Source organism: Patagioenas fasciata, chromosome 10 (assembly GCF_037038585.1).
Source record: "Patagioenas fasciata isolate bPatFas1 chromosome 10, bPatFas1.hap1, whole genome shotgun sequence".
In the NCBI taxonomy this organism is placed as follows: Eukaryota; Metazoa; Chordata; class Aves; order Columbiformes; family Columbidae; genus Patagioenas; species Patagioenas fasciata.
In genome coordinates this window covers 19,043,673-19,067,897 of record NC_092529.1, presented here as the reverse complement: position 1 = coordinate 19,067,897, position 24,225 = coordinate 19,043,673, and the positions used below count along the sequence as shown (strand labels likewise).

General features: G+C 40.8%; 1 long non-coding RNA gene across 2 annotated transcripts; it reads right to left on the bottom strand.

Moving 5' to 3' along the window:
* Positions 1–1,300: 1,300 nt before the first annotated feature.
* On the bottom strand, positions 1,301–23,266 carry LOC136105816 (uncharacterized). Of its 2 annotated transcripts, XR_011740769.1 has the most exons (7): positions 22,248–23,266; positions 20,928–20,993; positions 13,426–13,537; positions 11,326–11,446; positions 6,785–6,864; positions 4,010–4,081; positions 1,301–3,590 (listed from the first exon to the last, which is right to left on the bottom strand). It is a non-coding gene; the product is annotated as an uncharacterized lncRNA (long non-coding RNA). The 2 variants fall into 2 exon arrangements; XR_010652048.2 differs by lacking the exons at positions 20,928–20,993; positions 22,248–23,266 and adding an exon at positions 13,886–14,148.
* Between the last annotated feature and the right edge of the window lie 959 nt (positions 23,267–24,225).

Here is a 24,225-nt window from a genome sequence, read left to right as displayed (position 1 = left end):
CAGCCCGTCGAGCGTTGCAGAGGCTGTGCCGGCTCTGTCTGCGTCCCCGGTGCCCGGGAGGAGGAGGAGGCGGCAGCAGGAGGAAAATGGCAACAGGCACCCTGCTGTGGCTCAGCAGTCCTGGGTGGGCTTGGGACCAGCCCCAAGCGACCCTGAGGATGTCAGGCAGCCCACAGCAGGGTCTGGAGAAGCAAACATGAGGTGAAACCTGGGGTTCAGTGGCTGGTTCTGCTGAGGAGTAGCAGGTGACTGCGGTAAATCACATCCTCTGCGGTGTTCCACTTCCCCCTCTTGCTGCCTATGGACACTGTACATTCTTTAGGGTGTGAACCCTCTCTTGCTGGGTCTGTGACCCACCCATGCCATGGGACCCTGCACTCCACAGGGACCCCCTGCCACATGGGTACTGCACTCTCAAAAATAAAGTTCTGGTAACACGGAAAATATTAGCAAGTTATAACATTTCCCTTTATAGCTGTACTGCAGACAACATTCCCAGATTGCGGCAGAGCATGCTTGCTTTTTCTTTCTGTCCCTCAGTGCAATTTGACAAGTATTGTGGCTTTTTTTTCGTAATAGGCAGGTTTATTTTATGTCACTGAGCACTGGCAAGGACAGAGAGGCTTTTAAATTGCAGTAATCTGAATTCTAGAAATAACAAGCTACAAAGGTCCATGATTAAACATGGAGTGCATGATATCTGCAAAACCAACTACTCTGTGTTCTTTAAAAGATCATTTGGATAATAGTGACATAACCTGAGTACCCAGTCGTGGTTCTGTTTAATCAGCGAATGTTCCTCTGGAACAGAACCATCTAACTTAGGAAAAAAAACAGAAGTATAGTCACCACCAGTAGGAGAAATTAATGCATTCCATTGAGACAAAGATTAATTATTATGAATCACTGCAAAAATACATTTGCCCCAAGTGGGAGTACATGCTCTTCTATTCATCAAGTTTCTTTCAAATAATCATTAAGCATCTTAAGACAGAAGACAATTTTGTTCGCCCAAAATAAACAGTACTAAAAGTTACAAAATAAGGACCACTTTTTTTTTAGTGTCTGGAGCAATTTGACCAAGAGTAGTTGCCTGAAAGCTGGACAGCCAGAACATCTGCTACAAGAAATGTATATAGGTGCAGAGAACTCTGCTAATTCCAGTGTAATTTTTCACGTCAGAGTTTTCCTGTCAGTGTTGATTTTTCTGTATTGTTTTTAGTTCACAAAATTAAATTTATATTTGCTACTAATTTTGTCTTGTTTAAGGCCTCAGCTGTAGTCTCAATGGGTCATAAAGCAGATTTAAAGCCAAAAGTCACCTCTATCCCATGTTTTGGGGATAAACGAACTCAGTGGTTTCAGGAAGGGCAGGAGTATCTGTCTTAGTAAGGTCTCTCTTTGCACAGGGGTTCTCCTATTAAAAATGCCTCAGATAATATTTTTGTTTTGGTGGGACAAGTGCTGAAACAGACTGGTTTATTAACAGTAAGCTTGGCTCTTGGTCACCACCAGTCACTTACATTTGGTTTTTTGTTCGTCTCTGGGTAGTCCCTGGTACACATGTCCTGGTATCAATGTTCTGCTTTGGGTAAGTCAACGTGCAAGAAAAAGAACTTAATCAAAAGAAAATGACTTTATCATGCACAAGAAAAAAAGAAAAAGTGGAAAATTAAAGGACAGCAGGAAACAATTATGTTACCAACTGGAGAATATAATTTTTTTATTAAATTCCTGTACACAGAAAGTTTCTCCTGTGAGACATTCTCTAAATCACTACTCTATATTCATGGCTCAGCACTCCTGGTGGGACAGAAATGAGAAACTTCTCCCCATTTGCTTTGCAGGACCAGGGTGAGGTGCAGAGCAGGCAAATATCATTATTTACTCGGAAGAAACCCAGATGTTGTTGAGGTTGACTTCACAGCCACCTTTATCTGGGAGACTGAAACGGCCTTCTAGGTACAACACTTTCAACAGTCTTCCTTTTCTCCCATATTAAAGACACTTGCAATTTAAGGCTCATCCCATCCAAGCAGTGCTGATAGGCGGTGCTTCCACTGTCATTTTTTCCATTACAAAATAATGTTCAGCCCAAACGTACTTTGACACCAATAAATCAGGGCAGCTCTTTTAGTCGTACCCAAGACTGAACTATGCCAATTTTTTTTTTTATTTTTTTTTTTTTAAACTAGAAAATGTGGTGACTTTTCAAATAAAACTTTTTTTAAGTGGCACAGTCCAGTACTCCGTGTTCCTGGCATCAGCTCAGACATGCTTTGAGAAATGCATCTCTGGCAGTTCTGACCCAAATGAAATCAAGAAACATTGGAAATCTCACAGGAGATGGATTTTTGTGAGTTTTCCAATTTAAACAGGTGGAGATAAACCAAGATAAGTGTCTGAGACAGATCTGCAACATGTGGAAGGTTCATCTATAACTAGAAATGTCTGTCTTTATGGCCTTACCCTTTTATTGAGATATGCCTACAGGCACTGGAGTAACAGTGGAGGGAGTTATGTAAATGAACAAATGAGGAAAATAGATGCAGTACAAAGAAGCCTTCATTTGTAACTCTAACAAATGCTGGCTTTCCAAAGGAGAGATTATTTTAATTGGCCAGCTAATGCTTCAGGATGGGTTTGGAATGACAGGAAGATGATCTTCAAAAGCCCAGCAATTCAGATGCTTTTCCCAGGCAGCAGCAGTAACAAAAATAAGAGTAAGGTTTGTTTCTGTTACTTAGCTATTTCAAATAGATTGCCTCAAATCAGCTCTTAAGTTCTTCTACCATATTCAAAAGGCAAAACCAGAAATAGACATCATCTTACTCTTCAGAACAGCTTTCTCAAGTCACACCACAGTTTATTTTATGACTTCAGTATACTCTGTATTTCTTTTACTCCATTTCTTCATTACCACCTCAACATTAGCAAGTGTTGCCAAATAACATTCTACAGGCCCCTATAATTTTGCTACAGGAGTGCATTACAACCACACGTTAATACTTCACAAAGGCAGTAACCATCAGCAATAACCACTATATTACTTCAAGGGAAACCATGGTATTTTCTCATTATGGCTGTATACACTTCTGAATTGCACCAGTTACCAACGTAATTCACCATTGCTGAAGGGCGAGATGAATAAATTCCCTGGTGTATTTACAGAAATATTGATGCTTCCCTCATGTAATGGATGTGTGCAATGAGTTTAGCTCAGACATATTTCTCTTGCATATTATTACAATCAGTGAGCACATTGGTTCAGGCTGCCACTGGCTGAATACTTGCTGTGAACATTATGCGTTCACCACAGTGGCTGTACTGGTGGTACTGGGAGGGCCCCCAGCAGTACTGGGGGGGCACCTGTAAATAAAATCACAGAGCCAGGCATCAGTTGGCTGGGTCATAAACAACAGAGTGACATCAGGATGACTCAGACACAGTGAAGATCTCTGATCAGTCATAGAGGCTCTTCTAAGCTGCTTCTCCATGGATGATGTCAAGACGTCACCACACAGAGTGCCTGGTGAGAGGTTGATCTTGGGAGGTTTGGCCCCTCAGTGATTCAGTCATGGGTCAGCCTCCTGGGTGTAGATGGAAAACAGGTCAGTAAGGGCAAGAAGTCCTGAAGAAAGTCACCTACAGAAACTTGATATCCCAGAAGGTCCAACAGCAATAGAAAGCCCCTTGCCCGAAGACAGGTGGCATGAAAAGACATACACACCAAGAAATATTTTAGCTTAACTACCACCTGAAATGACTCACTAGTCTTAACTAGCAAGGACAGAATGAAAACCCACATCTCAAACAAGAGGTGGTGATGATGATGGAGTGGGATAAAGCAAGGTGCTTATGAGGTGGGTCCCAACATACACAGAGTTCAGAGGAAGTTTTCTGCCCCCATAAGGTTTGAGAAGTCAGACCTACAATTACTGAGAAAAAAAAGAATCATTTTTTATCCTTTTCATTCTGTGGTAAAAGAAATTAAAGAAAAAACAAATACCTTTAACAATTTCAAAATGTAGCACTTTGTCATCTCAATTTGGCATAGTGAGCGTTGCAGAAAGTTCAAAAACTGTAATGGGATGAAAATGGGCTTCAGGGATGCTGGGCATTGCAGAAACATAGTTCAAATTGTGCTTGATAACGTCTGTCCCACCCTTAATGACATTTTACTATTAAGCCTGTCCTAAAGTGGAGACCACATGTGTGACTGAACACATGTACATTTATACATACAAATGCATACGGAGAGAGTATATGTGTGTGCATGCTACTGTATGAGTGTTCATATATATGCACATGAGGCATGGAATGACCTTACAACCCTTGAGGTTATAAGGAAGGTATGTATTTATCTGAGACACTGGACACACGGGGAATCACTTCACCTAACGCGTGTATAAGATTACGGTAGCTGTGAGCTTGGTTAAATGCAGTAAAGTGTTACATATTCATGAAAGTTAATTGTCAATTACCTGTATCACACAAATGTATCTGATTGCAAGGGGAACAGAGCCCTTCAATATGTAAATAAAAGTTTTATTTAATATATAGTGTTTTTCCTGTTTGGCTTGGTTGAAGACCTAGTATTTTCACATTTCATTATACAGATTATACCCAAGGCCAGGTTGGACGGGGCTCTGAGCGACCTGGTCTAGTGGAAGATGTCCTGTCCATGGCAGGGGGGCTGGAAGTAGATGATCTTTAAGGTCCCTTCTAACCTAAACCATTCCATGATTTTGTTATAAAGTTTCCTCTCCCTCAAGGAATAGACTGTTTTGCCACATTCAATGAAGTAATGAAACATAGAATAAATCTTTCTAGTGGAATAACTACATGACACTAAACCCACATTTTATCTTATCCTCATCATGTACTTTGGTTTCTTTAAATGTATCCTTGTAGCAACCAAACTAACCATAAAATAGTTATTAGGATATTACAGCTTAATTGTGTTTCAGAAAGTTGTTAAGGGTTTCTTGCATAGGTCACTCCTGAGGAAATTTGAAAACTCTGATGTGATTTATGAATATTGCTATATTACTGGAGTATGAGAGGCAATGGGGAATACAAGCACATAAACCTCTGTTTAATTCTGTGCCAATAAAAATTTAATTTCTTATAGCAAAATAAACATGTAAATCAATGTTTAATGATTCTGTTGTTTTATTACGTAACTCATTATTTGCCCTCAAACATCCAAGCCAACTGAAATCTGGGACCCTGCTCGTTTTTCTTGAAACGTAATTAGTTAGCAATTAGACATATTCTGCAGAGGTTTCTTTCTTGAATGGCATTAATTATGCAATGTAAGAGAAGAAAGTCCAGGAACAAAAGACCTGGGTTCTCCTTTCCCCTATGTACAAATACATTAGCCATATTATTATCCAATTTTTCAAAGTAAACTTTTTTTTTTCCCCCTGAAATTTACTCAACTAAGGGATAATTTTTTTCCTAAAATTACTATACTGTCAGTGTTCAGTTTCAGAGATGCTGTAACCTCGAGACTTGTTGTAGAAGTCACATGGACACACAACTTCTGCTCCCCATCACGTAGCCTATCCTCATATTTGGGAAACAGTCCCATCAGTATTAATCCCTTTTAGCTAATGGAATGTCAAATGGCCAAGAGGGAGAAGACAGGCTAAAGGAGTTAAAACTTTGGCCATTTTTACCAAACCACAAGCTCATCACAACTGCAGAATTTTATTGATCACCTGCTGAAGTTCCAGCTCCCCTTTAAGAAACTGAAGTCCATGGGACTTGCACAAGCAGGAACACGGTGACGTTTTGCAGGATCTGGCCTTTGCTGTCTGTAAGCTCTGTGTCCTGCTGGCTTTCATAATACCACGCAATGAAAATATCCCTCATACTGGTGAATTAATAACCTTATAAGCTCATTTCACTTCTAATTTATCATATGTGGACATATGATATTTCTCATAAATATTGCACACATTTCTTGATCACTGGGAGGGAATAATCCCCAAGCTCTATTGGTTAACCTTAGGTGAGTCACTTAATGTTTCTTTCTCTGTTTGTTTTGCTATCTATAACAGTAGGATAATATTAGCTCACATCACCTGCTGAAAAAGGCAATATTCAACACAAATAGCTGATGTGAGATTAATGTTTCTAAAGTACTCTGTTGCTGAAAAGTGTTGTCAGTCCAAAGTGTATGCTACTATAATTATTGTACACAATAGCCGTTAGACAGTGAGGCATATGTTCTTGTGCCAGCCTTTATCTCTGCTACCTGACTTCACACGTACAAGTCCAATGGAAAAGGAATTTGAAAACTGAAGTGTCCTTGAAACTAGACTAGAAACTTTCAGTCAATGGGGAATGTCCCTCAACACCTGTCTGGGGCTACTATCAGATTCTTCAAGTTGGCTCTGTTGGACTTTGTTGCTTCGTGTGCCAAAACCAACCATTCTGGCTGGTAAAGGGTGAAGGAACAGCTTTGAGAAAAGGACCGTGATAGGTCAGGGTGCACAGGGGTTTGAAGAGACCCTTCAGGGTTTTGACTTATGATGTCTGCTAAAGCCACGTGGTAGAGCAAGAGGTGACAACAATCCTGCCATCTCTGCATACCCATCATCCCATGTCTGACAAGGGGACTCAATGACCTCCACTACAGCCCACTTGCCAATGAATTAAAAGGCATAACTACTCTGGCTGGTTGGAAATTCCTGGAAAAAGGGTGACTGTCCCGTCTTTTTTTCCATCTTCAGAGAAAATAATCATCTGATTTTCAGATGCGAGTACTACATACCTCATGTCAAAGCCTTGCTCAAAACTTAATGGGGTATCTTCTGCCACAGAGCAGTAAGAGTGAAGAGCTTTTCAGTATTCCTAAGGGGGAAGTAAAATGTTTTCCTTTAAAACTATGAAATCATCACAAAGGGCTGAAGTTTTAGAATGAATGAGATTACACTTACACTAAATAGCTGCTACCTTGAATAACCTCCCTCTGTCTTCTGTGTCTTTTTAACCTTAACCTTCTTCTACCTGGATAATACCCTGCACATTGTAGGTACTGCCAGGAACAAGCAACAGCCTGTGTGCTGTTCAGTCACAGCTGGTCCAAGGCATTTCTGAAAAACAAGGCACTTTGTTCTCACTGTTGGGCACCAAGCGGAACAGTGGGTGAAACAGGCATTTCTTCTCTTTTCCCGACCCCACATTTCCCCAGGGAATTGCTACAGATTTCTTAGCATCCACCCAAACAATGTCATGGTGCAGCTGTGCCATGTTATACCAACCAAGGATGTCCCCCCACAGCCCTCTAGGTTTGTACACCTTTGAGTAGAGGACAGCATCACAAGGCTGCTTTCACTAAAGCATAAGTCAATATAATTGCATGCTATTTTAGTATGTAAATTAAAAAGCATGGGTTGTTAGCTTTTTATAAAATGAACAAGGAAAAGAAAAAAGAAAAAAAAAAAAAAAAGAAACAACAGCCTAGAGATAAAACCCCCTGAAGTTCCAGAAAATGTCAACTCCAAGAAATGCGGTGGGTGTAAAAACCACAAAATTAAGCTTCACATTCATATATAGCATCTATGTTTGTTCAGAACAATGCTCAATGGTGAAAGCTGGGAACCCCATGAGTGCTGCCTCCCACCACAGACATGCCTCTCATTCCCAGGGCTGCGGAGGAGCCACCTCTTCCCATGGGTGTCCCTTCCCACAGACATCCCTGCAAAGTCACTGTCTGCTCTGCATAGCACCAAGAGGAATTTCTCTTCCTCTTCGGGAAGCCCTTTCCAGCAGGGTGGAAATGTTCCTGGCTCCAACAGCTGGGGGTGCATCTCTAGGCCACATGTGAACAGGTACCTGATGAGGTCATTGGATATGGTGCTACCTTCTGCACTGCAGAAATCCGTGGGGAGCTGTGGAAACCTCTGCCTTGCTCCAGGATCTAGTCAAGGACTGAAGATGGATCATTAGCCTCAGCCCAGAGTGCACAGGATTCACCCAACACCAGGGATGACACAATAGTTTAATCCTTGTTTCCCACAATAAATCAGGACAGGAGGGAAAATGTTATCTACCTTGGTAATATCTGTGTAATACTATTAATTTTATACCAACTGAAATTTGGCTTAATTTCCAGTTTAAAAAATAAATCAGATAAGAGATTTTTCAGCAAACCCTTCTCCAAAATGTGACCAACATGTTTATTTTCTGAGCAAATAAACCCTTTTGACAAACTTGAGGAACATAATACAAAATCTATTTAACATGAACTTTCTCAGCTCTACAACAACTTTGTAGCAGCTGAAGGTATCACAGAGGTTATAACGCACAGAGTGCTTTAGAGGGGAGAAATTGCTTTTAAACAGGCTGTGTTTTAATAAATAGAGTCAAAGCAGTAGAAACTGTTTTAAAAGAAAGGCTCTACAAATATTCGGTTTTATGCAATTGGTTTAAGGCCTCACTGAATCAGTGAGTGAAAATGAAAATTATTATTTAAACCTACTTTTTGTATGTCCTGTGCTGTTTCGGAAGCTTATCTGAAAGCTATTACATCTTGCAGAGATGAAAACTACGTATTGGGACTTAAAGTCTTCGGTCCTTTCAGAAGACATCATAACATACACTTGCACTATGATATCTGTGAAAACTAAGCCCACCTTCATGACTTTCTCAGATAGACTACATGTCAAGTGTGCTCAGATCTTTCAGCTGAGATTCAAGCAAGTTAGAAGGAACTACTGAATTGCTGGCAACATGAGCTAATGTTGAACTAATATGAACTTCATGCAAATTGTCACATTCGCCAGGATTGGTGGTTGGGGTGAACTTGTCATAACAGGCTTGTCGGAGACCTGCCAGGGGAGTCTCTCTGGCAGGCTGTGAGCTGCAGCTGGAGCTGCCTTTTCTTGAGTTTGTTCTGAAGTTAGAACACACTTGCACAGCTCAGCTGTGAACTTTCAGCTGGCGAGGGACAGCGAGGAACCCAACAGCCTCGAAGCAGCTGAATGTCAGGATAACCTCAGAGCAAAGTCAAACCTTTGATGAAACTGCAAAAGTGTAAAGTTTGAGGCCCAGATTGGGTCTAAACCCATCTCGTCCGGGCTGAGGAAGCTGTGGACTCAGCAGACATGAAAGCACAGAGTTTGCTCATTTTAACAACAGTCTGGGCTGCATGTAGCCAGAAAGACATCTCCACCCCTGGATGAGAAGACCCACCACTTTCTGGGAGCCACACACGTGGAGCTCAGCTCCCACCAGACTGCAGCTCAGTCCATCCTGCTATTGCTATCTACCTGACCACCAATAAAGGAAGTTTTACAGGGAGAAATGACACCCTAAACCCTCTAAAAAAACAAAGAAAAGCCCAACTGGACAAGCTTCATCAGCTACACAACTGAGTCCAACAAAGAACATTGCAGTCCTCACGAACTTTGTCTCAGCAAAGACAATATTTGGGTTTGTCTCATTTTCAGCTTTCCCAAACAAAGAAGCTGCTGTTGTTCCCTTAAGAAAGCGCTTCCCAGTTCATGGCCAGGAAGATTTCCCTGATATTTCGCCAAGAGCCGGATAACAAATGGCCAATGAAGCAAATAACAAGATCAGGCCAGAAGGAAGAGCGGAAATATTTAAAATGAGAAAAGGAACGAATGAGTCTTCAGAGAATATGAGCTACAGAGAATGCGCTGAGTCTGTGTCTGGTACATTTTGCCTTATTTCCAGTAATTCATACCCTGTTTGTTTTCTAGAACCAGATAGATCAAACATCTACAAAAAAAAAAAATGCAACAGTAGAGCCATTTCAGGCGATGAAAAAGTGAATCCCAGATGAGTGGGGAGAAAAAGACAAGATTTCTAAGTTTTAACAGTGAAAATAGGTTGTCACTTTTAACTTGGGCTGAAAAAAGCAAGTAGGGTTATTTCTTCTGTCCCTGATATCTCTATCCAGAGGATTCCCTCCAACACTGCTACCCTGCAATGGATGGTCCATGTACCTCAGCCAGCACCTTTGGGTCAAGGTCTGCATTTTCCTTAGAAGATGAACATTGTTTAGAAAATCTAGTAGGAAAGGGAAAAAAAAGACAAAGTGGGGACAAAAAGAACATGAAGAAAGAGAGAGAATGACAAAAAAAAGTGCATACTGTGTAAAATATGCATATAATTGACAAAATAATCCTCATTTACAGCAACATTATGAATGAGCAGTAGTGCTTATTACCAGCATCTTCCTAGGACCATTTCCCACATCTGTGTTTTCCGTTAAGATCGAGTGAGTCTTTGGAGCACACGCTGTTCTGTGTGTATGTCTACCCAGTGACTGTCAAAATCAAAACTGTCTGTTGCACAAATATTAGGAAATAATTCTCTAGATAAGCTGTGCATGTATTCACAAGTAAAATATGCAGCCATACCAGTCTGCGCACACGAAGCACTCAATTTGTGTGTGCAAAATAGGAGCTCAAGGCAGCTCAATACTTCAGAGGAGACCAAGCTCTGACCTGGCAACACTAATCCATTGGAATTGTCACTGACAAATGACAGCATGACAACAGCCACCCAAGAAAATCCATGTCTTAATTTCTGCTTGAGCTGGTTTTACCAGCCTTCCTCAAATCCTTCATCCATGAATCTTATTTTAACCATCTAATGCATCATTCAGGGAAGCTCAGGTGTTATTAAGCCCTATAAACTATCACATTTTTGCCCCCTTCTGAAAAAAAGTCACCTAGAAAGTTTAAAGTTGTATCAGTATCAGAGAGTTATTTCCCTAATAAATTTTGCGTGCAATTGACATTTTTCGTGCATTTTTTATACAAGGAAAAAGACAATCTCACACATACAGATTGAAACTTCAGGTTGTAAATGGCAGCTGATGAGTAGTGGTATTCTTCTACAGCACAAGCTGATAGTAACGAATGGCAAAATTTCCAGTTGTTGCAAATAGACATTATAGCTTATCAAAGCAGTTCACTGTTGACTTAGTAGTTCTCTGTTTCTGTACAGTAATTTTTTTTCTAGCTTAACATTATCAATATCAATTTTATGGGCATGGTTCAGATGAAGAACATGTGCTGCTAGCTCGAAAATTGCATTTGACCTCTGATTTTCCTCATTTCTTTTCAGGTTTTGTTTTTTCTTAAGTTTGAAGACACTTTCATTTCCTTTCTTTGGGAGGTTGAATCAAAAGCTGTTAAAATCGGTGAAAGTCTTTCCATTAATTTAGTGAGGTTTAAAATACAACTTTCAGTCAGAAACAGTAAGCGTAGAAGCATAAAGAAACTAAAGATAAAGGAGAGGGGAGCAGGAGATGGAAATGTCTCATGAACGTTTACAAACCTCTAAGGTTTCATTTGGCTTTATGTTAAGTTTAGGTCAAAGGTTTGGGTCAGCTTTTGTTTTCCTCAGTCTGCATTTGCTCTGATCTTTTTTTTCCAGAGTGGGAATCTTGACAGATGTGCTGTGAAAAGGGAAAAATTGGTCTGAAAAGCTGGACTCAAGACCTGCTAGGAGCAGAATGATGAGGCAACCACTTTGCAGTTTGTTTTAATGTCACAGAGATTGCAGTTCCCTCAGCCAAATAGCACAGCGCTTGAGTAAAACCTGCAGGTACTTTAGGAAAACCTAATTAGACATCCACATTACGATTAATGTCCTTGCTTGGCATCTCCTACAACTCACCTCAACGGTAAAAAATGGTAAAGCGGAGTGTTAGGACAGTGCCGTGTCCTTAGGCGGGAGCATTGGCTGACTTTGCCACTCATAAAATTATTCACTTGGGGACAGTATTTTCTTGACTAGCGGCAAAACGCAAAGTCTCCCACAGGGAGATGGATCACTTGTCCTCCCAAAGGTCACAGAGCTCTGGCATGGCAAAACCACCGTCCCTGCCAGCCTTTGCTTCGCATTGACAGGAGAGAGGTGAAGCAGTGAGAAGAGGATTTTGGTACTCATGACAAAGAGATACAAATAAGGCAACTCCATAAGGAGATACGGTATCTTCAGGTTAATTCTTAAAAATAATTATTTATTTTTAATTTCCAGATGATATAGTGGGAAAATCAGAGGAGCATGTCTTCTAGCTAACTTCAAAGGTAAGAACAAGTGGAAAACAATTGCTGAATTTAACTGAATTGTCTTAATCCATTTGATAATTTGGGGGAGGGGGATGGGGAGGATGGAAAGGGTAGCTGGTACCTGGGGAGGAAGGAAGGATGTTAGCAAACAGAGGTGATAAAATCACTAGCCCTGGGGGACAGAAGGAGAAACAGGCAGCTCTCATTCCGGGAGCACCAAACTGTGCAGTCACAGCACAAATCCTTCTGCTTGGTCCCCAGCTTCCTCCTTCTGCCTTGTGTCTTCATTCATCCCCACCTCAGCCACACCAACACAAGTGTTTGCAGGGCCGCTTTTGTTACGTGTTCTCTGGCTCAGATTCACCCTATTATATTTGGCCACTTAACCACAGACTAAGTCCCTGATTGCCTTAAAATCTCTCTCCAGTGAGCAGAGGGAGACGGGCACCCCAAGGGTAATTCCTGCTGCTGGAGACATTTTTCTCTCTTGTCACTGACCATAGAGGGAACTGGGGACAGGTCACCCTGCTCACCCTGACACTGGGCAGAGGTTCTCCTGTCCCCACGCAGGGATAGGGACTATGGTGGGGCCACAGAAAAATTGAGACAAAAATAGGTTTTTGACCTACTTCTTTGCAGTAGGCAGCAGTGGGAGTGGCTGCCAGAGCTGAAAGGGAATAGATCACAACCACGCAAACCACGTGGATGTGTTGGTGAGCTGGGAATGACGTTGCTTCTCCAAGCTCCTGTTAAAGCCTTTTCTCTCTTTTTGTTAACACACAGACCTGGACGATTTTTCACCCTTTCATTTCTGTCAATGTTACTTTTTCTTCTGTGTTTATGTGAAACAACATTTGCCATGGTTTTGGAATCAGTTCAGGACATATTTGCTATGTCATGACATCTATTTTGGAAACAGCATTTAGGAAACATTTTCAGACATGAACATTTGAAGATTATTATATTTAAGTCACTTTCAGATACAAGGTTTTTTGTACCTCAAGGGAATTGTACAGTAATACTGTAATCCTTTATATTAATTGTTTCCCTTTCTGATTTAAATTCAGACATACTATGGATTTATATTATTAGTTTTCATTGATAGAAAGTACTTTCCATATTATAATAGCAGGCTATCAGTGATGTCTGCACTGAACAACAGAAAATGCCTATTCCTTGAAGGAATTTTCGCTAGGATTTTTTTTTTTTTCTTAATTTCCAGACTGTGTTTTTAATTATCAATATCCTCTAGTGTTTCACCTTCCACAGAAACTTCTATTTTTAGAACATGTTCTTTTCAGACACTCAAATGAGTTCCTTGTGGACACGAAGCTGGCTCTATGGGACAGGCAGACTGAAATACCTGACAGCTTTTCCTCTTGTTTTCTCCTGTGGGATGGTTTATACCAGCCTGGCTGAAGCCCTGCTCGGAGCAGAGGGACCGGATGCTGTTCACTGCACACATCCAAGTAGTCCTGTTGTAATCAATTAGTAAGATGAGATAATTTAAAATAAACTATTTCCTTTGTTCTATGCAAATAACATTTTCATTACTCATTTCAATTGGCTAAAAAGCAAAGCCAAAGTTTTTTCTTAATAAAAAGTGTATGGTCTTAAAGCAAACACTACCAAAAGTACAGATGCTAGAATTTTCTTTTTGGGAAGGGGTGCAACAGAACTGATGGGGAGTTTTATGTTTGGATCATAGATACAGTTACAGCTAACTGGGGAACTGTCTTCAAAATAATTGAAACTCCCCTGAGAAAAACAGCATGTTATCCCTGCTCATTGACTCCAAAGAAGAACAACTACTGTATTTTTACCCAACACGTCTTGCTTGGTCCCCATTCATGCCTGGGAAGGTGCATTATCCCTCATAGTGAGCCTGTTGCTGCCACATCCTCCCATCTCAGTCCAGCTGAACCCCAAGAACTTTCTTTCTGTTGTGTTGCCAGGATGCTTCTTGCACCCCCTTTGTTAAAAAATAGGACAGGTCTCAGCAAACTCGGTAAGATACTTTAAGCTCCATTTACAGAGAACAATCTCTTTCCATTATACAAAATCAGGGAAAGAGGACTCTGCTCTCCCTTCAGTGGAACATCGCAGTTCTTGGACATTCTATAATCATGACTGCTTAGGAAACATTCAAAAGACCCCAGTACATCCTCAAAACAATTCCTGAGCTTTCTTAGCTTTTAGAAGTATAAATGTTGCTTCTGCTGTCGATGCCATTTGGGTTCAGATTTATTAAAAGTTTGTTGTTGTTGTTTTCAATTAAATAAGTGCATACTCGTATGCATATCCACACTTCTTCAGAGTTCTGGGAGAATAAGATGTAAATGGTGGTTGATGAAACTCAAATGCTGTGTGCTGGAATTCAGAGTCAGCTTTCCGGGATTAGATGTCCCCGGCTAACCTCAGCTGTTAGGAATTATTTTGGAGCTTGGCCCTGGCAGGTGAGGGGGAACCAAGAGGAGGAGAACAAAAGGGTTTCTCTCTCTTCTGCCCCTGCCTCCTCCCTTCACAGTGTTGGGCAAATGCGGTTTTAATTCAGAAATACAAATGTCATCTTCAAAGTCACTCTGGGGAGGAAGGGGAGGAAAGGAGAGGGGCTTTTTTATTAAAAAAAAAAAAATCGAATTGTAATTTATCAAGATGATTTTTTTTTTTTTACTGTGAAATCGAACTAGAAAGTCCAATACCTGAGTGATGAGCCAGTGGGGGAGGCAGAGAGAAGCCGGGGGATGCTGGAGCTAGTTCACAATGCACTTGCAATGCAAAGGACCTCCCTGCTGTCCCAAACAGCTTCTAATATTTTGTTTTCTTCAAGGCCTATTCTAATGTAAATAAAACTGTGATCCCATGTCGCCAAGAGTCTAAGGAAAACAGCTCCACCTTATGTGCTGTTCTTGGAGCACGTAGAGCAAGGCAAAATTTGTTGCTGAAAGCTGTTGGGGAACATTAAGTGGTGAAGAACCATTTTTTCCCTATGTTATCCCCCACCTTGTGATTTTGGAAGTTTCCAGGCTGGGAGCTATTTTTGTTTCCTCCAGGTTATGACAGCCACAATGCAACGGCTGCGTACGTGCGGCAGCTCTGACAGCAGACGTGAATAATGGAAAAGGGCTACGAACACGAGAAGTCACTCCGAGTGCTTGCTGTACTTTCTTAATGTATGTGACATTGACATAATACGCCCCGGGGCATTTTGGATTAGATGCTGTTTGCCTGTTCCATGTGTTGGTTTTATGAACAGCAATCAAGTTGTGAAACACATGTCGGCAGGGTGTGCGGTGGGTGGCTCTCCGTCCCGTGCACGGGTGGGAAGGATGCAGCTGCGGTGAAGGCAGTGCTCCCAACAGAATTTCCCTTTTGTCACCAGGGAAGAGGCTCCTGCTCCTTGGCAGGGCTGGTGGTGGGCTGTCTGGATGCTGCTGCAGCGTGATGGTGCTATACTGTCTTTTTCTAACATACACACAGGACCTAGAAACAACTTTCATTCTACACAGAAGCTCAACCAGATACATCTTGCAGGAGCTGACAGGGGAGTTGGATACACTCCTCACCAACGTCAGAAATTAAAGCTTTACTTCACAAGCACACAAGGCTGGACAGGAGTGTCGCAGCTCAGCACAGGGTCAGCGCAAACCCCTCTTCCATGGGCTGCAAGGCAGCAACCCAACAATCTGATACACAGAGCTGTGTTAGTGAATTATAAGCACTGAGAAGCATGTGTCTCCCTCCCACAGTCCCCATCCTTGAGAAGGAAAAGTCCATTTCTGTAGGGACAGGAAGCAGGATTAATCTTTCTCTGATTTCCTCCTCTAACTCCTCCCTGACACCCCATTCCAGCTTTCATCCTCCTATCTCTGCTATTTAGTCTAGAGTAGGGAAGACAGAGAGGAGACATGATAACAGTCTTCAATTATGTAGAAGGCTTATGCAAAGAGGAAGGCAATAAATTGTTATCCACCTCTATGGGGAGAGCACAAAAAGTAATGAGTTTAAGTGTGGCAAGGGAGAGCTAAATTCAGTACTAGAATAACTTTCCTGCTTCAAGGGTCATTAGGCACCAGAGCAGATCACCCAGGGAGCCTGGGGGATCGCCAGTGCTGGCAGGGTTAAAGAAACACATCAAACAAATGTGTCTGGAGCAGTTTGCATGGGCATGAGATGACCTCCTGAGGTCCCTCTTAGCCCTATTCTCTTCTATACCATGGTGATAACCATCCCAGACTCACTCCTTGGCAGACAGCTGCAGCAGAACACTTCACCTGTGTTTTTTGGTGTAGGATGGCAATCCCATGGCAGTAACATCCTTAGCTCAAGGAACCAATGAAGCCAGAAGATAAGATGATCTCTCCAGTCATCACACAGTGAACACAGCTATCACGTCCTGCAGGACCCAGACTATTACTCTGCCCACTCCTGAATTATTTCATTGGCTCTTAAACAGTTAGCAAACAAAACTCAGTTTTCTTAAGAGCTCACCACGTCTGCAGAGGACAAGGGCTTATACTCAGAAATGCGCTATGATCCTGAAGCAGGAGCACCCCAATAACCTCCACCAATATTGAGGACATCTCCACAGCGATACACTTGAAGAGAGCTATTATACTTTGCTCAGCGCAAGAATACCAGACACCTTGTACCGAGCTTGCATTTGTGACTGGAACAGCCTGGTCTTGTGTGGCCTTCGCAAGAAGCAGCATCCTCTGAGGTGCTTTACTCTGAAATGCACTTCTCTCCAAATCACACTGAAAAGGGGACAGATTATATGTTTATATAAGGATATCCTTAAGTGCTTTGTTGGATTGGGGCCTTACCCAGCTACATTTCGGGCTCTTGGATGTCAGTAGGGATTGATTAGCCTCCCTGCATGACCTGAGTGCTGAAAGCCTACATGTGTCAAAATCGGTATATTTTACTGAATATCATTGGCAGAATTTGTTTTAGATATCCTAGGCAGAAAAATACAGTCAATAACAACAAAATCAGAAACCAGTCCCCCTTTCTAAACAGCACAAAGGTGCAAGTGAACCCTAACAGATGCAATTTGTATCATTACTGCTGATGAAATTAGTAACCTTTAGAAAGGAGACATGGATCAATAGCTACTTGAGAAGATGCAGCTGTAGATACCTAAATAAGCATGAACTAGGAAGCAGGGTGTAAAAGGTAATAGCAGAATATTTAAACCAGATGAAAGCTATAAGGTAGGTTAGTGACCTTGAAAGAACCAAATAAGTAAAAAAGTAGAGAAGGGCAACAATGATTTATATACTTACCTTGAACAAATATTACAATGCTTATTGAAGGGTGTAGTAAATTATGAACAAAGTAGAGCTTTCTTAGATTAATGACAGGGGAATTTAAATAGGAAGCTTGGGATCTTTGGAAACTGTGTAAGATAAATTAGTTCTATATTAACTCTCTTTCTTCCAGGCTGGAACATTTCTTTTCCTGCCATGGAGTAATCTGATTTATGCTTAGTAATTACAAATCTGTTTCCAGATCCTTGTGACACCAGTAGAACTCAATGAATGGAAAACAATGAGATACCAGGAAGGAATACCCATGGAGGTGGAGATACTAAGTGCTAAAAACTCGGGTTTCACCACAGACCTGTTTCTGTCACTGTGGAAACTGGCGGGAGTTTTACAATTGACCAAGAAAGTCTCAAACTCTTACTGAGATTACTGTGGTGATGTCCAGGACTCCTGGTCTTAGATCGTACCGTGTTGGTGTCTATAAAAAAGATAAAAAACTACAACCACCTCTCACAAGTTTTAAGTCTAGAAAAGCTGGGCAAAACTTGGTAGGACAACAACGGGCTATAGCCCAAAGTGGTTGACACTTGGTTGCAGAAAACACATGGGTCAGGACCTCCAAACCCAATCTCCCACCTGAATGCCTAATCTAGACTAAAAGGAAAGACATTTCTGTCTGCAAGAGCAAACTTTTTAAACCAAATTAAAGGATTCTGTTCAGAAAAAAGAAAGACAGAAAGACAGAAAGACAGAAAGACAGAAAGACAGAAAGACAGAAAGACAGAAAGACAGAAAGACAGAAAGACAGAAAGACAGAAAGACAGAAAGACAGAAAGACAGAAAGACAGAAAGACAGAAAGACAGAAAGACAAAGACAGAAAGACAAAGACAGAAAGACAGAAAGACAGAAGTCCACCCAAAAATTTTTTCAATGTGTGTAGTCCTGTTTGCAAAACACATGTATCAATCCCAGCCTGCTTATAGATATGGGAGGGACAAATCAGCCATCATAGTACTCATAATTACACATGGAAATATATTTGTAATCATATCAAGTCCTAGCAGTGGCTCTAACAACTTCTTGGACCATTACCATCCATAAAAGTGCTAGCTCTACAGAGAAAACATTTGGGGGCACGGTTTGCAGCAATTAATCAGGTCATGGTCAACTGCATTACTGGGACACACCAGCCTGCTGATCACTAAGGTCTGTGATTGCCTTTTGCTGCAGGAGGAGTGAGTGGCCATGCTCTCCTCCAGCCCTGAAACTGCACTTAGTGAAACCAGTGGCTGAATTCCTACCTCCATCATCAGGGTAAGGCCTGAGGAGCTGGTACCACACAGCTTGCCCCTCATTATGCACCACTTGCCATGTACAGGTGACCTGAAAACCTGACCCACAGCCCAGTGAGTCCCCTTTGGATTTCTCTGTGCTTCAGATCAAGCCTCAAGAGAACAATTAGAATGAACAACCTCAAACAAAAATGAATTTCTGTAGGTGTGTTTCTCATCACTTTTGCACACTGCTCTTTCCTCCCTGTAAGAGCCCTTGCCCAGGTGTAATGCTGCCAAAGAAAGTTTTAGCTAGGAGAGAACTGCAGGTTAATATTCATACTCAAAAGAGCTGCTTACATAGGAAAAAAATAGGATGGCTAAGAAATCAAAAATATTCAATAACATCACCACCCATAGAGAATAAATTTTGCAGGTAGGATAGTGCAGATACAGCTATTATGGAAACATGAATCTTCAGCTCCTTTACATTATTATGTTTCTCCTTCCTTGTAAGATTTGTTGAAAAAGTAGAATATGCTGATAATCCTCTCTAATTTGCCTCCCTTGAAGTTTTGTGTGAACAAACACATTCTGTTTGATCTCCATAACTCCTATGTAATTGTTTTTAGTTATGTTCTCTTTAACCCTCTATGGGCAGCTAAAAAATTTAAGAAAATATATAAGCCTCCTTGATTTACCTATGGTAATTTCTCACCAGCATTAGCTTGAATTTAGTTGGCAGCTGCACTCTTAAAAGTCATCATTAAAACTCTTCCCAGTCAGTGTGGGATCTGGACAAAGAGTTTTCCCTCATGCCCTCCTGCCTCCGTCTTTCTCAACATCGCATCCTGTGCCATTCAAGGCTCTTAGTATCTAAAGAGAGGAGTTTTAATATTTCCACTCCTCCATCTGCAAGAAGCAAAGGATAAGTACATATTTATTGGTTCACAACAGCTGCTGTCTCATGATGAACTAACTATGCACATGCAATGGGGGTGGTCCCCTGGCATTTGGGGCGGAGAACTTGACTTAGGCTGGAAAGGCAAAAGCTGGGATGGGATCTGCAGCTTCTGCACAGTGGTGATACTGACTGCAAACACAATTTTTGTCACAAGAAAGTGCAAAAAGCAAGCGTGAGAAACAGGAGGACAACTCTCTTCACCCCATTCTCTGTCCTCCTGCTGCACCTTCATGAGAAATGGAAACTGATGGCTGCTCAGCTTCACCATCCCACCCACAAAACCTTCCAGTGGCCTCATTTCCTCTCTCCTCCGCATCCTCCCACAGAAATGGGTCTGTTAAATAGAAATAACGAGAATGGTTTTTCTTTGTGAAATGTTTTAAGATCGCTCATGTCTGTATATGAAAATGGGGGATCTGTTTTCCTAAGGAGTCTGCATTTTCTGAAGATTACAGAAAACTACTTTTTAAAGGAAATTCATAATTCTTTTACAATATTTTTGCCCTTATGGTCTCTTCTTCCTTGTGGAGAAGCCTCCTCCAGATTTTTTCATGGGACATTCAATATGTGCGTTCATTTTCTGACTTAAATAAGAAAAAAGGACCAAAACCCATAGATGTTAATAGAAACTTTTTGTAATGATGGTGCCAAAAACTGTTATGAAGACACAACACTGAAACACAGAGCTAAAAAAACACTGACATGGAAAAAACATTATCACTTGAATCCATCAGTGAAATAAAGTAGTCAATACCACCTTAACACAAAACATTAAAAATGTCAAAGTAACCACCTGCCTATGAAACGGTTGTTTTTTATGAAATTGGTCCCTAAAGAAACTTGTCCCACAGAACTTCTAAACTCTACTTAATCAGTGCAAAAACGATCAAAGAAGATGATTCTCATTTCCTTTTCTAAATGAAAAATGTCCATTTCATGAGGGAAAGGTCAGCTGTTAGGCAGACTGCTGATGCACTTTAGAGAACTTAAAACCTGCACCTGGACTTCCTCACATCCTAAATATTCCCCTCCCTTACTCCAGCTGAGAACTGCTGTTTAAAACTACAGTTTTATTCTTTGTCCCTCCATTACTCTGGTGGTTGTATGTATTTTTCTTAGAATTTACTCTTCCTATAACATTTTCTGCATTGTATAGAATAAATACTGTTTTATGTCATAATCCCAACTAGACAGCTGTAGAAGTTTTAAAAAGCTACCGTAACATGTCTAATAAATATCCATCTAACCACATTATAAGGAACCTCAAATTCAGTACAATAAGTACTATAATAAATTTGGTTTTACCAGTACATCTGTATAAATATCAGTAGTAAGATAGACCCAAAAGGTTAACCATACCAAAGAGCTTTGATTTTGGAAAAAGTCCATGTGCAATGTCTCATTCTCCTCTATGAGAATTCTCCTCTGTGAGAAGAAGAGGAAAAAAATATTAAGTAAATGATCTAGCATAGGGAAAGGAAGAAATTCTTGAACAAACTTCAGCTATCTAGATGAGAAAAAATGAGCCATACAAAGCAAGGCATGTTTAACTGAACGTCTATAGAAGTTGCACAATCTTTGCATGCATTAAAAAGCAATAACTTTCCATCTATTAATTAGCTCCTATTACCATTACCAGCAGCTGGAAACATCTACTGAACAAGACAGACAGATAGACAAGTACCTTTTTCTTCTGGACCACAATCCTCTATTGTCTGCCAAAACTTCTGAAAAATGTTCCAAGTATTTGGCTGATGATTCAGTAGCCTCATCAATATCCACCACATCAGCTTTTCTTCACCTACCACCCACTTTTTGCCATCCTTACAATGACAGAAGCCAACAGCATCTCAGCTGGAAGTGGCTGGTGTGGCCCCAGCAGGAAGGTTTGTCCTGACCTCCTGTGCCTGGTGCTGTGCCTGTATGCACACCATGGGGACAACTGCCAAGCCTCGACTAGTGCCATTGACACCATGGAACCAGGAGCTAGATTAGTCATCTGTGCTCTACCACATAGAGAAACATTTTTTCATTTCCACTGCTCAGGCTTAGACACTTTTAAGTATCTTCCGTGGCTTTGCTTTCCAATTAACCAAAATACCATTCACTCACTGTGAGTGGCGATGACAATATCTGCTGCAGTTCTGTGTTTATTCTAGTCTGTTTAGTTTAACTTGTTTTAGTTTTATTTCTGTTTATAAACTTGGTGGGGGGGGAAGGTATTCTGATCAGAGGAAGCTTTTAATACCACTGTTCATTCCCTATTTATATCATCCTTGAGCCTTGGGATCAGGAGATAACTCTACCAGTTTCCCCCGTTCACTCATGAAAAAAAAAGACAAGTTATACAATAGCTCCACTGTTACACAAAGGATGTGCATAAGCATCTGCGAAATCTACTGTTTTCCACAGGGTCAGAATAATGGGTAATGTATTCCACATTGGTTTCTAGCTGTTCTGTTCTGGTAAGAACTGTTGAGGCACACAGTTAAATTCTGACTAAAAACCGAAACAAAATGGTATCTCTTCTGTATTCAGCTTCAGTCATTGGCAATGCATATTGAAGATACTAAAGGCTGCCCATAGGAACTGCAATTTTTGGCAAAGCACTGTAGATGTGAAAACAACAATTTTCTGTGAGTCTGTGGACCATGGCAGAAAGACATCGTATGTGCTTACAATGACAGCACAGTTCCAATGTCTCCTGTTCCTTGGGACACCACCAGACACTGATCTTGGAGTTCTCATCAGCTACATGCACTAACAAGAACTCTCCAGGAGCTGATGTACCTGTGGGAGAAGAAATCAAAGCTGTTTGCTCTGATAAGTGATATCATTGCTCTTCCCATTCCTACTATGGTTGTCTGGCCTTAGATTGTCTCACTCTTTCCCCATACACCTCTCAACAGGGCTTTGCAAAATTTTCCAGCATTTGACAGTGTTTTCCATCTCTGTAGTTATCTCTGCATGGAAGTAACGCTCTTGGACCTCCCCAGATTTTACATGGTGCCATCAAAATCAACTCCATCTTCTGCAGTTAAGATCACTTTTCTACCTGAGAAGCATGACACATAGGTGCTGATCACATACAATTGTTTTCTCCAGGTGGGATCTAGTTCTTAATTTTATAAATGCACACAGCAGAGACCATATTGACACACTGTCCTGTTCTATCCGCGTGGTATCCCAAAGAGGGACAGCTTGCGGGAAAAACCTGAGCTGCCTCTCAACTGAGCAGTGAAAGGTTCTCAGCAAAGTGCAGGATGGGCAGATTTGGAGCAGAAAAGCATGTGGGTACAGAAAATCCTTTTCCCATTGATGGCTTTAAAGCACAGTCTCGTTAAATGTGGATGGTAGATGTAGGGAAACATGAGCCACAGTTAATAGGTTAGGGCCTGCACATATCTAATTATAAATCCATTTGGCCCTAGCCTAAACATCCTAATCTTAGTCCCAAAATACAAAAGTCTGCCGGGAGTGACGCAAAGCAATGATAGTCCATGCAGAGACTTCCCAGCCTCAAACTGTCCATGTTGTTCTTTCAGCTATCACAGCTCATTTTTTGGACCTTGATACTCCAGAGGTTTCTTGCTGCAGAGCGGTTAAGCACCATAGAGGGTACGCTGATTTGTGATAGATCACTGTAAGGACAAGGGGAACCTTCTCAATGATTTCACTGTCTGTGTGCCTCTGCACGATGTGTCGCAAAGGTTAATTTGTTTTGAAATCCCCATTTAAAATTTGCATTACTGATCAACCTAGCAATTATAAATGTCAATCTATTCTTCAGTGGCCTTAAATTCAGAGATCAAGACTGTTACACTAAATAAAAATTCCGTCCCTTACTGTGATTTATTAAGACTTGAGTGGTACTGAGAACCTACTGAGTCAAAGCACTGCTATACATGTGCTTTCAAGGCACATCCTTAATTAGTTTTAAAGCAAGATGAACCAATTTATATCACTTCGATTTAAATTGGTTTGGTTAATTGTGGTTTAAATCAGAACCAGAAAATCACAGTTTAAGTAACTCAATTTGCATTGCAGTTGCACCTTCTAACAGATATTCATAAGAAAGAGTTATTCTCAAAGACTGACGATTAATATAAATGTTTAATTGCAATGAAAGGTAGCTTTGCAGTTGTAATTAATATTTGTTTTTGTTATTTAAGAGAATACGTTAAAATAGTATTTATGTCACTGTATACCTCAGCATTTATTTTAATGTTTGATTTTTACATTTGGTTTGTGAGAAAACAGAACATGGCATTTTTAGTCACCTGATCAACGTTTTAGTGTGTGCTTTGTGTCATGCTGCTTCTGAACATAAAGTATCTAAAATAACAATTGTTTAAATATAACTACATTATGTTCTAAATATTATAGGAAACATAATCAAAATATTCATTGCATTTCAAGACAGCTGGTGTACCTAACAGTGCAAATATTATCAGCAATTAACCAGCTGAGCTATTTTTCCCTTGCTCCCATGTTCTCCAAAATCAGAGTAAGTCCATCTCAAACTCCCCCACATACCTGAAAGAGTATAAACAAATTCTCCTGTTCTTTCAACTCCCAGTTGTTTTCCTGACTCAGAATGTTCTACTCATTAAGTACTGTAAAGCAGATAAAATTAAAAGAAGAATGTGTTCTTTTT